We start from the raw sequence: 17598 nt of genomic DNA on the forward strand, positions 1-17598 counted from the left end.
CATGCCGTGTGTTGCACTTATTCCTTAAAATAAATAAATAATTTTATTTTTGCAGTCCTGTGCAAACTCCGAAAAACGTCACTTACCCGGAATTCAACAGCTCAAACTTTTCATTAGCACCGAGAGCACGAAAGTATAGAAACTTTTTTGGAATTGTTTATATTTAACATGTTTGCGCAGTTTAATAAGTTACCCATACCATTTTATAGGACGTAGAAAGTGTTGTAAAAAATACTAAGCCTATTTGATTTAAAAAAAACTTTCACTTATGAAAGTTAGGCGGCTGAAACGTAACATACGCTAAAACATCCTTGTTTGGTTAAATTTTACTATGTCTTCGTTGCGTTAGTTTTTACAAAGATTTATTTTACTTGATATTGTCTGCCTTAAGAAAGGCAACCTCAGAATAATTCATACTATTTATTTCAAGTTATTACACCATTGTTGTCATTATAACCCGACATTACTCAATCATATTTTAATATACCCCAAAGGCTTATTAACCACCTCTTGCGGATAGCAACCGAATTTAGACATACCACGTTGATTTAAAGAATCATAGAAGAATAATTTAGTTTAGGTCAATCCATCGTAGTGAGTATTCCATAGCTACACAGTGGTACTACAAGATTTTTGTACTTTGTGCTAACTTTGTTTGCATAAATTAAGTATACTAGAATTGAAATGGAAGTAAAACATATGACTTGAAACTAAAACAATTGAGTTTTGCGGAAAGGAAATTACTTTTGTCTTTCAAGGAGGTCTGCATTTGAAAACCTTGAAATGTAAAAACAAGTTTTACGAGTGATACACACGTGTTTAATAGTCCTACAGATTACATTCAAAAGTCATGTGTGTTAAGTAAATGTTTTGTAATTTGACGTTCTTGCACAAAATCCTAAATGGTGTAAACTTTCGATAAACTAGATATCATACACCCTCTCGTGTTAAGCAAAGAACAATGTACCCTACGATCATTTAATATTTTCTTATTCTATGATAACAAGTCAAGACTTGTTGCAGATGTATGTAACTTCACCAAGGTCATACTTAGTCATGTTTTACCCTCTACGTAAAAACCCTCTGTCTCTAGGCGGCCCTAAGAAGCCCCCCGGAGAATCTCAAATCCAGCTAGCTCATGTTAAGGTTCCAAATGCACCCGAACACTATTTGTTGTCAAGCAGTCCTTGCATAACCAAAAAACCTTATTTTTCTTAAACACAATTTCAGAATCAAAAACATACGACGGGTAAGTGGTTCTGCTTCTGGATGTAAGCAGACATTAAGAGCAGCATTGTCACCGTATTATTTTCATATGATTTGAAATAAAGATGGTATAAATGTGTACCGTCTTTATTGCCGATTTGACACAATTCATTGTTAAACAGATGTAAAAATGAGGTATAATGCTGATTCTGTATTTTTATTACGAATAATATGAAAACATATGGTACCTTATAATTCACATTTAGCGAATGCATAATACGAAATTGAGAGGTGCTGTTTAACTCAGGTTACACAGTTCTGAAATTCTGTTTAAATTGCCCATGCAGTTTTATTTACTGTACTAAAATCAATGGGCTTGCTACTATTATATTTTCTCTGAGATGTCTTTATTGTTTTATTTGGGGAGAGTTAACATATATGAATTAGCACGGTATGCTGTTTTCTTAATTTATTTACTCACGGGATACAAGTTATATTTTGTACCACTTGTTGAAAAATTATGGTTATGTTTAGACACACTAGTTGCCGATTTAAAATATTAATTTAATGTCGAGTTACGTAACGAATACCACGATAACGACATTTCTCTTGGATTTACATTAATCATTCGTTTCTTCTTACGCAATGGTTTTTTTACTTTAGCCGAGCGTCCCTTTAATTATTTTCGCAAACATAAGATCAATTCCAAATGGATTAGCACATATTGTTGGTATAATTATTTCTTATCTTTTGTAATTACAAATTTTATCTACACTATGTGACCTGCAATCATTCTGGGTCTCGCTGTTGTGTGTCATTGGTCCGGTCTGCGGTGTTATGACTTGACTGATTACAATACCTATCGTTTGAATCACAGGGTAAACTTTGAGAAACAAACTGTTCAGCATCAAATCAACAAAAATGAATAAGTTAATTACTTACTCAAACAGTTACACAGCAAGTTAATGCTCTTTCCATATACAACTGAATGGTGTATGTTGTACGATAAAACCATTTGTATGTTTATAGCACAGTATACGTTTGAGTAATATGAACTAGGCACACATAATCTATGTATTTCATGTGTCATTTACCTGGGCAAGGTGTTGACAGCAACATCAACATCGAAGAATATATCAACTAGTTCATCCACATCCGAATCCGGTGTAAGCGAGGGTGGCAATGTGGCCGGAGGAGACGCAGCCACATTGACTGAGTGGACCCGCAATTGAAAAGCACTGGTTCTGTTTGTACCATAGGCAGCATGGCTAGAATACACTTAAACGTTCACTGCCACTATTTAAGAAACGTATGTTTCCCTGGATCAGTTTTAAACAGCACAATACGTATCCGCATCCAAACATACACTGCATTGCGCCACGACCGCTGCGACGCTATTTTTTAATACTACTAACGTATCTAAATCCACACTTTTAATTCGACAGCTACACAAATAAACTGAAACTGCAAAAAAATGAATAACGTATCAGCAATTTTTAATATTTGTCGACTATATCATGCAATAACTTTATTACGTAGTGATAGTGCAATTTCCTATCGATATCCGTGCGAAACGTTCGCTACAAAACGACGATGAAAGTCAACTGAAAGGCGAGACGTAGATATACACACATCCTTTTCGTTCGCCGCTTTACAAATTATCAACACGACGGGCGGCGCGGCGCGACACGACGCAGATCGTCGACGGTGACGACGACAGCGATGGCTAAGAGCGTGAGAAGGTGGACTGACGGACTGAACAGTATCGCTATTATGGTCACACTAACGCTACTCTTTGCGAGACTCACTCTACTGCGATCTCGCTCATCGACACGACCGCGCCAAGTTCGCCGAATACAACCGAGAATGTACGATTTAGAACAACGTATAAATAATACATACAAAAAATTGTTTGCTATTTTTCATTAGCCGTCATTTGTTGCGAAACACAACCGAATATTATAATCATAAACAATAGGTATGCATAAAGGTGCAGACTATATGTATAAATATGCAATATGATTATGGGACAAATAACAATTCTAAAAAGATTGTCAGTAGCAATTTCATTCGTCTACTTAATTATAGCTGTCCAATAGGATTGTAAAATATCCAAGAGGCCTTTAAAAATATATCGTGCTAAAATAACATGTTGGTTATAATTTCCTAATAAAATAAGGAACATAATATCTAACTATCTAAAAATATATACCTGAACAACAAGGTTAAGCATTGTTTAATTACCTTAAACATATAATAATTTCATTTGTAGAGTCATTTTTGGCTCTAAATTTTTTGTCTCAAATATTTTCACGATATTTCCGAAATAATTAAATGGTTCAAATCATTATGATCTAAAATTAACAAATTCCATTAACAACGGCAACAATTAAATTGAGATATAAAAATAAAGTAGAATAAATGTATAGAAGGAACGGTGGCATGTCGCGCGAACAAACAGCGATACGTTGTAAGCCGTGACGTAGCCACTCGTACCTACATGAAAGTGAAATGGAACAGTATTTGTGTCAAGTGCACAATTTAGATAACAAGGTCATCCATTGCATAACTCAATCGCAACATTTTTATTCAATTCGACGATAGGTTCTACAAAAACTAAAACCCGAATGTTTTTTGTAATTTATTTTGTCTAACCCAGTATCTAAATCGTCATTGAAAAAATTAAGTTCTGTATACAAGTACTACATAAATAAGTATTTCATACTAAATCGTATTTAATTGTTTTCCAATTATTTTTTATATTATTTTGTTGAAATGTCATTTAACAATAAATATTCTCTCATTATCCTCCTAATTTGAAGTTTGCGAAATTACAAACTTTAGTCACTGATCAATGAGTCAAATTCAATGAATTATAAAATACTTGTAGGTAAAAGAGTTTTAAAGGGCCAGTAGAGGAAGAGCGCGGCGCGTGCAGATATCGTGCAGGCGGCCCCGCGGATCTATGTCAGTGGGTCACGGCAATGACGTGGCACACGGCCGCCGCGACTCGCGCCGCACACTTCATTCTAATTCCGCTTCACCGGTATCTTCGTGTTGACTAGAGGGCTATTTATTTATTTACATGTGTGTGATGGTTAATCTACAGCTACTAGGTACTTCCCAAATATTTTATATCGAAGGAAATCAGCATATTGTATTGATAATAAGGACCTAACCCAATTATTTTTCTGAGTATTATATACGAGGAATTTTACCTATTGTTGACATTGACCGACTAAACATGATTCATTTAGGCATGGAAAAACGTTTTGTAATTTAACATCTGACCTGGTTTAAAAAACTAATAATTGAAGCACCCTACACTAACACCATTACCCTTCGGAATAATACGTTGATTGAAACTTTTTCTTTATGAGGAATTGGTTTCAAAACCCAAATCGCACTCGTCTTTAATAATTCAGCGAGAGAAATTACGAGTTTAATTTATTTAACTAAAGATATATTTTAACTCATCCATAATAACTATAACATCAATTGTATATGTTGTGTATCTATTTTATATGCGTAAACTGAAGCGAACCTCATAGTAATTAATTACAGGGTAGTTTTGGTTCAGGACTAAATTGGAAAGGCTTGCGAGCCTGCGACGCCAACGCCATACACAACTTTACTCATCACAAGCAGACTTTACAGTCTGTTAACTTTAAATGAAACTCATCCAATATCATGTTTACAAGAAATGATGAGCTTCGACCTCAAGGGAGCATAAATAATCTGATCAAATGAAACGACTAATGAGAATATAAATGGCGTAATATATTGGTTAGGGACCGAGTGGGCTGATCGCATCGCCATGGTTTACATCTCAATCGAAAAGACAAAATATTATACTTTCGAGGATGCTTTGAGTTTGAACTCATAGGGATAACATTAAATAATCGATTAAACATATTTTCTATCTTATCCTTTACAAGCAATGAAAAAGGTCTGTTTTCAATTATACAGGTTTTCAATTTTACAACAACGTTTTCTTCCAACGTTGGATTCGCCTAAAGTAAGCCACGAACAGTTAAATTATTTGTTTAATGATAATAACCATTAGCATGACACAGTGTCAAAAGCCGTGAAATTGTAATAAAAATTGAAGCACGGCAATAACATATATGATTAAATTGAACAAAAATTAGTAGTAGAGCTTTTACTGTGCAAAATTACCCCTTGTCTCCACAATTCTTGGGGTTTTAATGTGCGATGCAATAAATTGTAATAACACTAAGAACTTAATAATCTTGAAAATTATACTATGCATAAATTAATGACTTAAATGTACATATTTTGAGTTTTCAGTTGCTAATTAGAATTAATTCACGTCAGTATTACAATGTTATACGAACATTAACTTCCTACAAATGATAACAAGAAAATTGCCTAATTAGTCGAAAATCTGCTACGCGGTTGTAACGCCGTAAGACCAATATTGAGGACGATATATTAAATTAAGTGACTTCATAAATCTAATGCAAGGTAATATACTGCACGTAGCATGGTAGTCTCCTCGATAAAACTATTTTTTTTAACAGTGGGTTCAATGCTATAATTATAACTGCTAGAAACAATAGTCACGCATTGTATGAAAAAATATTTGTAAGAGGTTATATAAATCAAAAAATGGTTGTGGGTTTCCAAAATTAAGGTACCTACATAATACGTAAAAGTGTTGAAGTAATTTGTAGACCTGGATAGCCATATAAGTCCACAGGAACGGGAAATGCGAGGGTAATATTGTGGGACGTTGCTAGTACAGAGTCAGACTATAATAAGATTTCGTAACGTTAGTATTTACCGGATGTTGGGAGGGGGTTTCATTCATCTAGCGAATACAGCTTCTTTAGTCTTACGTTCTTGAATTCAACGACGGTGACCACTCTAGAAATTACGGGATCGAACGATGGGCAAAGGTCGTTATGAATAAGTGTAATAGTTCTAAAACAACTGCAACACACTAAAGTACATAATATGACAGTTTTCTTTTGGTGGTTACAGATGAACCAAAGGCGGTTTAGAAATTAAATTCTATCTTCCCGCAATTAATGCGCACACGTGTATGATTCGACAAATGGTAGCCAAATTGCTTTTAAAAGCCTTGTAACATTATTATTCCTCAAAACAAGGGATTAATTAAAGGCTTTAGGCTGTGGATGAAAAATAATAATATATAGCCTGCCATGTCAGTTTCATGGCGTGTCCAATTATTTGAATATTATATTATGAAGCTTGTTTTCCGGGATTTGTTTACAAAGTCAATGAGGCATACTCTTTAATAATCTGAATATTGTTTTTAGTGAGGGATATTTGAATAGCTAGTGTGGACTCGTAGTATAAAGACTTTGAGGTGTCCGCAAAGAATCCCCGCAAATGCGTTGCGTCCACGTGGGCGGGCAGATCGATTGGGTGAGCGGGAATGTTAGCGCTTGCGCGAACCCCATCTTATATATCGACCGCCAACTTTTAACAGAACGCTTTTGGGGCAGGTTAGGCCTATACTCTGGGGTCAAGGGTCACGTAGCCCACCACTGAAATGTAGCCTATAGTATTCGAAACGAGACAGTTTTAAGCTATATGCAAAAAATAAAAATAGTCTCTACTTCGTATTTTCCAGAACCATAAAATCCTAGGAAAAGACATTTCATTTACCTTAACATTAATTTGAATTATAAACTCAACAAAATTGAATATTGTCGAAGCTGATAATCTTCTAACAGTTGAATATTTTGATTTGTAATGATTTGTTATATAATGTCGCTTTACAAGCTTTTACAAAAACAAACAAATTCAGTTCATCTATTTGGGAGCTACAGTGCCAATGACGGACGCACCACCAACTCGTACGATCGCTGTTTAGCTCGCTTTAGGGTTAGACACAAAAAGTAAAAAAAATAAATAATACAAAGCTTACAACACTTTCAACTCTTAATCGTAATAATATTGTACATAAAGTTAAAACAATGAAATGAAATAAAACTAATGATATAATATGTGTTATCTAGACGTCGACGTAAGCACAACGTAGTACCATTTGACATTATGCCAATGAGTGAATTCAATCGTTTGGACTGTAAAAGTATAAAATTAGTAAAATACTTTCGTATTCTTAAGATTTAAACGTCTAAATACCGAATCACGACTATATAAATATCCTTTTCTTCACAAAACATAAATTTGAAAAAAACAAATGTCCTTGCGATTTTTAACATTTGGTTGTCCTACATAATTCTTACATGTTTCTTTTCGTAAAGTATAGCTGCATTAGATTATTGTTGCTTCTTATGTCAGGGCCGAATGACATTATTTTTGTGCTCATCTCAACTTCAGACAGAATACACGTCGTATGGTTTGGTCTCAGAAACGTAATTCAGACTATGCAATCTATAATTATCGGCAGAAAAATCATGCATTTCAGATGATTTTTTCATTAGAGCATATCAATTGAGGTATAGTTCGATCGTTCTTTATGATTATCGCTAGAATAAGTCAATAATTTGGTGAATTAAATATAGAAGCGTGGAAACCAAAACGTAACGTACATTTTGGTGATTGTTTCCGTATTAGACCATGCGTAAATACTTAATTAACGATAAATTTGATCGTTGAAAAATCCTTTCAATGTTAACATCATAAAAAATAGAAAGTTTCCAATTTTATACCAATTTTAGAGGCGTTGCAAACGAAGCAGGACCAATGCCAAGATCAGGAAAACCAACCAAGCGTTGCCAGTATCTACATGTTGCGTTACGTTTATTGTGTAAGTTACATCGCGGAGTTACGGAGAATAAGCGATGTTATCGTAAACGAGCTCTAGACAGTAAAAACTTTTTTATTTATTTCTCTACCAAATCTATAGCGCTTAACTGAGTCAGTGTGCGGTTCAGTCATGTCCAACAGACCTATTACTAAGTTATCAAGATCGCATTGGTAATTTAAATTATTTTCCATTAACGGCTTAGTCAAGTTTTGATTGATGAATATTTTGAAGGAGATATAAATATATTTTAATAAATTACCGTAGTGTTGAATGCACCTAATCCATCAATATGATGTGTGCAAACGCGCTTGTCTACATTTCAATTAAGTCATCTAGGAGGACGGAAAGAGTAATGGTTTTAAAATTATAGTAAGAATATGTGCGCGAGAAGAGTGCGCGTTGACCGCAGCGGTAAACGACGGCGACGGCGGCGTCGGTGGCGGCGGTGGCGGCGGGGTGGGTGCAGACTTCCTCCGCCCGGGATTGATCGCACCCGTACCCACACCGCGGTTGGAGGCATGCGAGTCTCCGGTGTCGTCATGGAGACCGTCTGCCGCTATCGCCGTCGGAGCGTCGCCATGAGAACCACGCGCCAATTCAATAGCTCAAATATTACCATAAGTACAAATTTATTTTCTCAACCTATATACAATTTCTATAATACATCCCCTTTTTAAGCCAATCTACAATAGAGTCTATTAGGTCTAGTACAATCTAGTTACACCATTTTAATTCCAGATCAATTCCTAATGCGCAGAAACCCGGATCGGGTAGCAAAAATTACGCAGATAACCTCATTCAGTGCGTTTATAATAACGAATCCAGGGCTGTAACACGCCTCAAGTAAAAAACATAGTAAAACTTTAAGCATGCATTACTGTCAGTTTACCGGGAACAACGTAAATATGAAATCCCATTAAAACTCTTGAAATTATTTCAGAGATGACCTTTTTTACATTTACTAATTAAATTTAGTTTGTTTGTTATACACAAACAGAACGCGCTTCATAAAAATTTAGAAGAAACAAGTAAAAGAACTGTTTGAAAGTAAAAATTGCAGCAGATTATTATGCTTTGAAACTCAGGCTTTACTTTCTTTACAAGTTGCCATGGGCGATATCATACTCTCTCGGAAAATATTTCATTTTCTTCTAGAACCACGGACTGTAAGAGGATTTTATTGAAATTTTGTAATACATTCTACTGATATTTAAGACCTTGCATAATACGACGTAAGAAAACTAGGAAAATAACTAATCATTAATAATACTAACGAGAGCTTGCTTGCGAGTTTATGAATGAACATTATGAATATTGAGGTATCCTCGAATAAAAACTTTCAACAAAGCCTTTATCCTAAGGAAAGTGTGAATCGAATATTAACCCTTTTTATTGATACGATATAGTTGCTTAGACAGCCTTCTGTCGACGGTCCATTCGCGAATAGTTGAATTCACTATATTCGCGTTTAATCTAGTTTTCTAGTCGCATTTGAGTTCCGTCCAAATCTCTAAAGTAGCAAATAAAATAATTACGAATAATAATAACCACGAATGGAATTTATTGCGACTAAAGGATTTCCTCCAAATATCCTGTCCAAATTCTCCCTACGAGGTAGAAATCAACAAAAGTAGCGTTTGTGACACCATGTCTTCAATAAGGATTAATATTCGATTCATAAAGATACAGGAATATATAAATATAAGCAGATAGTAAAGAATAAGCCTTACCTTGCATCTTCAATAGCCAGTACTGGCATATATGTTTCATTGAAGCGATTGGCGCCCGTTAGCGCTGAGTTCTGGCGCTCCGTGGCGATGTTACGTTATTATAAAAGTGCAAAACCAAATTAACCACCTGTAACAATATTTAAATGTATAATTGCATTTTTCATACTTATATGTAGGCATTTTTTATAGGAACTTCAAGGGATACGAAAGGAACTGTAAAATAATTAATTTCCGCTTGGAAGACCCAAAAGGAATATTGAGGTTTTCTAGAAAAACGACATACAAATTAAAATAAAGCTTTCTCATACTTGCTTTTCCTTTTATTATGTAACTTTTACTTGGTTCTTGTGGGTTACATTTATTTTACGCAAGAATATTTCCTCCCTTTCATTAGATATTAAAGTTAATAAACTAACTTATAACTTGGATCAAAACAATGTATTACTACACTAATTAGATAGACGACCTAAGTAGATACACGGGCAATCTATGGCCTAGGTAGACTTACGACCGTGCCGAATGGAGGCGCTTTAGGAATCAAAAATAATGCAGTAGACGATGAAGATTCAAACACTAACTGCTTCGTAACATAAACAGACAAACCAGAAAAAACTGAAACTGGTCAATGTAACGATGTTTTTTTTACCGAAGGGCCCATTTGATTAGTTCAGTAACGTGTTAAAAAAGTAATGGTCGTAATCATGATTTCATATCGCGAATATAAGTATCGTGTGTCATTTGATATCACGTTGAGTCTATCAGTTTACTTATCAATAAAACAAAAGAATTGAACTACTAACTCCTGACTACAGTATTTTATTATCTTTGGATTAAAGAAAGAGTCCGTAATTCAGATTGTGGCACCTTGCAGCAATGCCTTGAGGATGTTTAATGAATTCCGCCGCTAGTTTAAGGGCTGATGTTTCGTTTGCCATACAAATAATAATTAATTACGCAGACAAACTTTCTTAGACAGCTCATTAATTCCGATACTTATTTTGCAAGCTACATCCGTCGCTACGGTTCTTTTTCGTATAAGCTATTTTGCTCCTTTAACTCAAATACATGTTTAAGTTCCAAACGCACACTCCGGATCTTTAAAGTTACTGGCTTTACATAATTCAGTGTATCTTATAGCCTGTCAACCACAGCTATTTGTGATTATTTCAGCGCCTTAATGTCTCAAGCCCTGAAATTTCAACACATTTGAAGCAAAAATTAGCTACAGGGTAGTAATCTGGCATTGGGTACAGTTTTGCCAACTGTCATAATATTTTGTTTTTTTCTGAAACCATTTATTAAGGTTTTCAGAGTTAACAATATTGAAGATTTTAGCTATATTTAAGAATATTTTTTTAAATAAATTATATGAATGTCCGACATACCACAAAGCATGTGGAAGGAATTAAATAGAAAAGCCTGTTAAATGATTGAAATTTGTTAATTTTCGAGAATTTTCCTCCATAATAGCAATCAGGGTTATATTTCTAGGCTATTATGAATTTTGGGGACCACAATAATTATTGTGCACATAAATATTTAATAAGATAATCATTTTTTTTTGGTTTAATAAACAATCGTTATTTTAGTTTAAGAAGGGTTTTTGGTCACATTTTATTTAATACTAAGAATTTTTTTAAATATTTTCACTTTGAATAGGTCTTTTTACCTTTACTTCAGTAAATAAAAAAATATTTATTCAATTAATCTTACTGTACCAATAAAAAAAATAAAAACTAGATGAAATTCAATAGCAATTCAGGCATTTCAGTATTGCAGAGTGCAATTTTTACTAATGAATTTAAAGCCCAGGCTTCAATGTTCCTAATTTGTGGAATATAGATCATCAAGTTTTTAATAATTTATTTAAGTATATTATTTATCTACCTAAATTGATTTCTCCCAAATCAATTTAGTTAAATAGTCGCACTGACTGATCACATCTCACTGATAATCATATCAATCAGGGCTCTAGATCGCTAAATTGAATAGCCGGACAAACCAGCCAGTTTGGTTAGACATCTGGAATGCACTATTTTTTTTTAAAGGAGTTTATATTCTGAAAAAAATACCTAGTAAATTAAACATTTTTTTATAAATCTTGTTTATTTCCAGTCTAGTCTGGTCTGGGTAGTCAGGTATATGGTATTGATACATACTTTTCATAAGGTTTTTGATATTAGTAACTTAAACTTTGCTTGTGGTAAAACCAATAACTAAATGTTAATTTACAGAGAATGTGCCACCATGATCAGCCTAGGGAGCAATGGACCATCAAAACAGTACATGGGCTAGTTCTAAATGGCCCAGGTATAGGAATCATAGAGATATGAGAACTAGATCAAAATATTGTTATTGAAAGAAGACGGCTAGATAAAATAATGCTAATACCCTCACTATAGTTTTGCTTAGCAGTGGTAACATGCAACACTAGTTGCTGTATAGTAAGGATTACATTACAAATTGTAATCCTTAATAATATCGACAGACTACAGTCCAAGCTGGGTCACATAAAAACATCAAATTTTCTTTTATTTCGAACGAAGTAAACATAACATATCAGGTATGATTAAATTGGGTCACTCAAGCTTGAGTGTAATAAGGCCCCCATATTGTTTCATAGACCCATACAGAACCTCAGGTGTTCAGTCGTATTTGATTTGTTTAGAAATCAGTGTGAAGAGTTATAGTATTTCAGGCTTTATTTTAATAATTGGGTCATGATGTAGTTTATTTTATTGATACATCACATTAAGAGTTATTTATAATGAATATTACTGATAATATTAATTATTATGACAAGATATTTCTTATGAAAGCAACATAAGTCTCGACCATCAAATTAGTGATCTATAGAGGCACAAAAAGGTTGCAGCTTTAGAGATATTAAAATTGAGATAACTAATTTGTTACAAAACACGAATATTATTATGGTTTTGTGTTGTCTAGGCTACCTAGGGATTAATACTAAATAATCCTAATATTTACCTGAGTTTTTATTTATGGATAAGAAATTTCAAAGTTATATGATATTTTAATTATTCTAAAACATTACTGATAAACAGTTCTAAGTACCAAAATCTGTAACCAACCCGACGCAAGCAAGCTTAAGAAGCAGCCATGTATAGACGATGGTCTGTACGCAGCAATAGGACATCCCGTCAAGTATGAACTGTTTTAAAAACCATCCATTTTAGTTCATCAAGGATTAGTTTCTAATTGCAAGGCTATATAGTTCACTAAAAATGTTTAGTGAAATGCAATGTTTTGGAATATTTCAATATTCATTTATGAGCCTGTTCAAAAGAGCATGTTTGTGACTATTTAAATGTTCTTTCTGACTGTATTTGATGAAATAAATCTAAATAATTATTAGCTATGATACAACAGAATTATTAAATTGTATGTCAGATGCTAAAATAATATACTTAAATGGATTATATTTTAGCTCCAATTAAATAGATGTTAGGTATAGACATTAAGATGCCAAAACATGCAATGACTAGGAGTAAAAAAGGTTGCATAGGATTGGATCTATAGTTTTTAATTTCAATTTATAATTTGACTTCTAAGGTTTTAAGCTATGTGTAAGGTATACCATATACATAAGAGTACATAACACATTATAAGAAAAATAGTGTGAAACCACTCAATGATTTCTAATTTGTAAAATACATTTGGCCAAGTTAATTATTTTATATAAAAATAGTATAAGGCTATTCAAATATTATAAGGCTTTCAAGGGCTTATGACTTTTTTTAAGCCCAACAGTTATGTTGCCTGCTTGAACTATGTAAAAGCACAGCATTTGTTTTGAAACCACCTAAAATAAATAAATGTATCAACATTAAGGAGTTTTTAATACATGAAACAATTGTTCCACAAGTCTTCAAACCTTTTTTCTGTCTGTGAGTAAACCAGTGATTGTTAGGGGAACAAAAACTAACCTAGCAAGTGATGTGATCAAGGCTAAATAGAGACCTTGATAGAACGTTATAGGTGAAACAGTGCTGAATTTGTGTTTTCGTTAGTACATACATCATAACATCGTGGATTGTGGTAGCAGGGTCCACTTTTTGCAATTAACAGTCAGTAACTACTTACACATTATGACGTCATTGCATAGACAGTCAATACAACACAGTAAACATTATAATCTCAAACATTTACAAGAAAGAAATCAAACATATTTGTATGTTTTTAAGGGCAGCAAATGTGTTTCAAAATCTTTGTTTACTTACAGGTTTTCAATAATAAATATCCTCCGACTGTATCAGGGCTAACCACGATCCGTAGTTGACAGCGAAACTGCGAATCCTAAATAACATGGCGGCATTTTGTCGCAGCCGGTGTATGTAAGTAACCACTCATTTCAGACGTTTTACACTTGTTATTACTACTCACAACTTCAAACACTCTTTGAGTTAAAAACACGTCTCAGTACAGAAACAAAATAAGTAAGTTTATATCACACACTAAAAGCAAAATGACGTAACATTCTCAACCTTCACGGTCGCACAGTAGGTATAAATGGTAGTAAAAGAAGTTATGTTATTCTAATCTTTAATCATTGGTACTGTTTATATAGCACTACTCATATAAAAGTCACTATTTTATTTACAAACGACTCATTCCAATGCAAGAGTTCCTGTGTATTGGCAAAATAAATCAAACACGATAGATTATTATGCCTAAGAACAAACGTGACACGCAGTCAAGCAAGCTCGCTGTGTTAACTCATTTTTTTATTCAAGTGATACCCACTTAAATTATTTTAAATCTACCTGCAATGGTAAAAAACAAATGCCAATATTGTATTTATGTCGCAAGTTATAAAACTACGATACTTTTGTTATTAAATAAATTTAATTCGTCTGGGGGTTTAAAATCGTTATAAAACCACATTCCTTTTAGTTGTTTCAGTGTTAATGTTTAGGCTTAAAATATGGTATCCAAATACGGCAATAAACTTCACACCTTGCAATTTAAGCAATATATTGTTTATGGGTAGACACTGGTCAATGACAATGGAACAGCAAAAGTAAAAAAAAACTAACGGGGTTACCCTGAAAATGTAGGCCTAGCTAGACAGACAGATAATCAGATATCACCCATACGTAACGGGAAGTAATCGATGTACTTCATTTTATTGAGACGATAAACAAAATACAAACAATATATATCAAGGATATTTGCAATCAAAAGTTCCACCATCGAACCCTGTAAGCTATGAGTTTTTCCACTGTTATTTAACCCTAGAAAGATAGTCTGCGTAAAATTGACGCATGCATTCTTGAAATATTGCTCTCTCTTTCTAAATAGCGCGAATCCGTCGCTGTGCGTTTAGGACATCTCAGTCGCCGCTTGGAGCTCCCGTGAGGCGTGCTTGTCAATGCGGTAAGTGTCACTGATTTTGAACTATAACGACCGCGTGAGTCAAAATGACGCATGATTATCTTTTACGTGACTTTTAAGATTTAACTCATACGATAATTATATTGTTATTTCATGTTCTACTTACGTGATAACTTATTATATATATATTTTCTTGTTATAGATATCGTGACTAATATATAATAAAATGGGTAGTTCTTTAGACGATGAGCATATCCTCTCTGCTCTTCTGCAAAGCGATGACGAGCTTGTTGGTGAGGATTCTGACAGTGAAATATCAGATCACGTAAGTGAAGATGACGTCCAGAGCGATACAGAAGAAGCGTTTATAGATGAGGTACATGAAGTGCAGCCAACGTCAAGCGGTAGTGAAATATTAGACGAACAAAATGTTATTGAACAACCAGGTTCTTCATTGGCTTCTAACAAAATCTTGACCTTGCCACAGAGGACTATTAGAGGTAAGAATAAACATTGTTGGTCAACTTCAAAGTCCACGAGGCGTAGCCGAGTCTCTGCACTGAACATTGTCAGATCTCAAAGAGGTCCGACGCGTATGTGCCGCAATATATATGACCCACTTTTATGCTTCAAACTATTTTTTACTGATGAGATAATTTCGGAAATTGTAAAATGGACAAATGCTGAGATATCATTGAAACGTCGGGAATCTATGACAGGTGCTACATTTCGTGACACGAATGAAGATGAAATCTATGCTTTCTTTGGTATTCTGGTAATGACAGCAGTGAGAAAAGATAACCACATGTCCACAGATGACCTCTTTGATCGATCTTTGTCAATGGTGTACGTCTCTGTAATGAGTCGTGATCGTTTTGATTTTTTGATACGATGTCTTAGAATGGATGACAAAAGTATACGGCCCACACTTCGAGAAAACGATGTATTTACTCCTGTTAGAAAAATATGGGATCTCTTTATCCATCAGTGCATACAAAATTACACTCCAGGGGCTCATTTGACCATAGATGAACAGTTACTTGGTTTTAGAGGACGGTGTCCGTTTAGGATGTATATCCCAAACAAGCCAAGTAAGTATGGAATAAAAATCCTCATGATGTGTGACAGTGGTACAAAGTATATGATAAATGGAATGCCTTATTTGGGAAGAGGAACACAGACCAACGGAGTACCACTCGGTGAATACTACGTGAAGGAGTTATCAAAGCCTGTGCACGGTAGTTGTCGTAATATTACGTGTGACAATTGGTTCACCTCAATCCCTTTGGCAAAAAACTTACTACAAGAACCGTATAAGTTAACCATTGTGGGAACCGTGCGATCAAACAAACGCGAGATACCGGAAGTACTGAAAAACAGTCGCTCCAGGCCAGTGGGAACATCGATGTTTTGTTTTGACGGACCCCTTACTCTCGTCTCATATAAACCGAAGCCAGCTAAGATGGTATACTTATTATCATCTTGTGATGAGGATGCTTCTATCAACGAAAGTACCGGTAAACCGCAAATGGTTATGTATTATAATCAAACTAAAGGCGGAGTGGACACGCTAGACCAAATGTGTTCTGTGATGACCTGCAGTAGGAAGACGAATAGGTGGCCTATGGCATTATTGTACGGAATGATAAACATTGCCTGCATAAATTCTTTTATTATATACAGCCATAATGTCAGTAGCAAGGGAGAAAAGGTTCAAAGTCGCAAAAAATTTATGAGAAACCTTTACATGAGCCTGACGTCATCGTTTATGCGTAAGCGTTTAGAAGCTCCTACTTTGAAGAGATATTTGCGCGATAATATCTCTAATATTTTGCCAAATGAAGTGCCTGGTACATCAGATGACAGTACTGAAGAGCCAGTAACGAAAAAACGTACTTACTGTACTTACTGCCCCTCTAAAATAAGGCGAAAGGCAAATGCATCGTGCAAAAAATGCAAAAAAGTTATTTGTCGAGAGCATAATATTGATATGTGCCAAAGTTGTTTCTGACTGACTAATAAGTATAATTTGTTTCTATTATGTATAAGTTAAGCTAATTACTTATTTTATAATACAACATGACTGTTTTTAAAGTACAAAATAAGTTTATTTTTGTAAAAGAGAGAATGTTTAAAAGTTTTGTTACTTTATAGAAGAAATTTTGAGTTTTTGTTTTTTTTTAATAAATAAATAAACATAAATAAATAGTTTGTTGAATTTATTATTAGTATGTAAGTGTAAATATAATAAAACTTAATATCTATTCAAATTAATAAATAAACCTCGATATACAGACCGATAAAACACATGCGTCAATTTTACGCATGATTATCTTTAACGTACGTCACAATATGATTATCTTTCTAGGGTTAATGTAGGTACCAGGTATGTCTGTTGTAGTATGAATTTAAGTGCCACGCCCTGCAACGTGTGTAAAAAACTTATCAGCTTATAAAAAGTAGCTATATTTTTACAAACTGCTAAGATTTTTACACACTTGACGAAATTTTATAACATGAATTTAATGAAAAATTATTAAA

The 17598-nt window shown here is 34.1% G+C and overlaps 1 long non-coding RNA gene across 1 annotated transcript; it reads right to left on the bottom strand.

Moving 5' to 3' along the window:
* Positions 1–7648: 7648 nt before the first annotated feature.
* On the bottom strand, positions 7649–14385 carry LOC113507254. The gene is made up of 2 exons (XR_003401824.1): positions 13944–14385; positions 7649–9829 (listed from the first exon to the last, which is right to left on the bottom strand). It is a non-coding gene; the product is annotated as an uncharacterized LOC113507254 (long non-coding RNA).
* Between the last annotated feature and the right edge of the window lie 3213 nt (positions 14386–17598).

This window comes from Trichoplusia ni, unplaced genomic scaffold, assembly GCF_003590095.1.
Source record: "Trichoplusia ni isolate ovarian cell line Hi5 unplaced genomic scaffold, tn1 tig00001241, whole genome shotgun sequence".
Classification (NCBI taxonomy): Eukaryota; Metazoa; Arthropoda; class Insecta; order Lepidoptera; family Noctuidae; genus Trichoplusia; species Trichoplusia ni.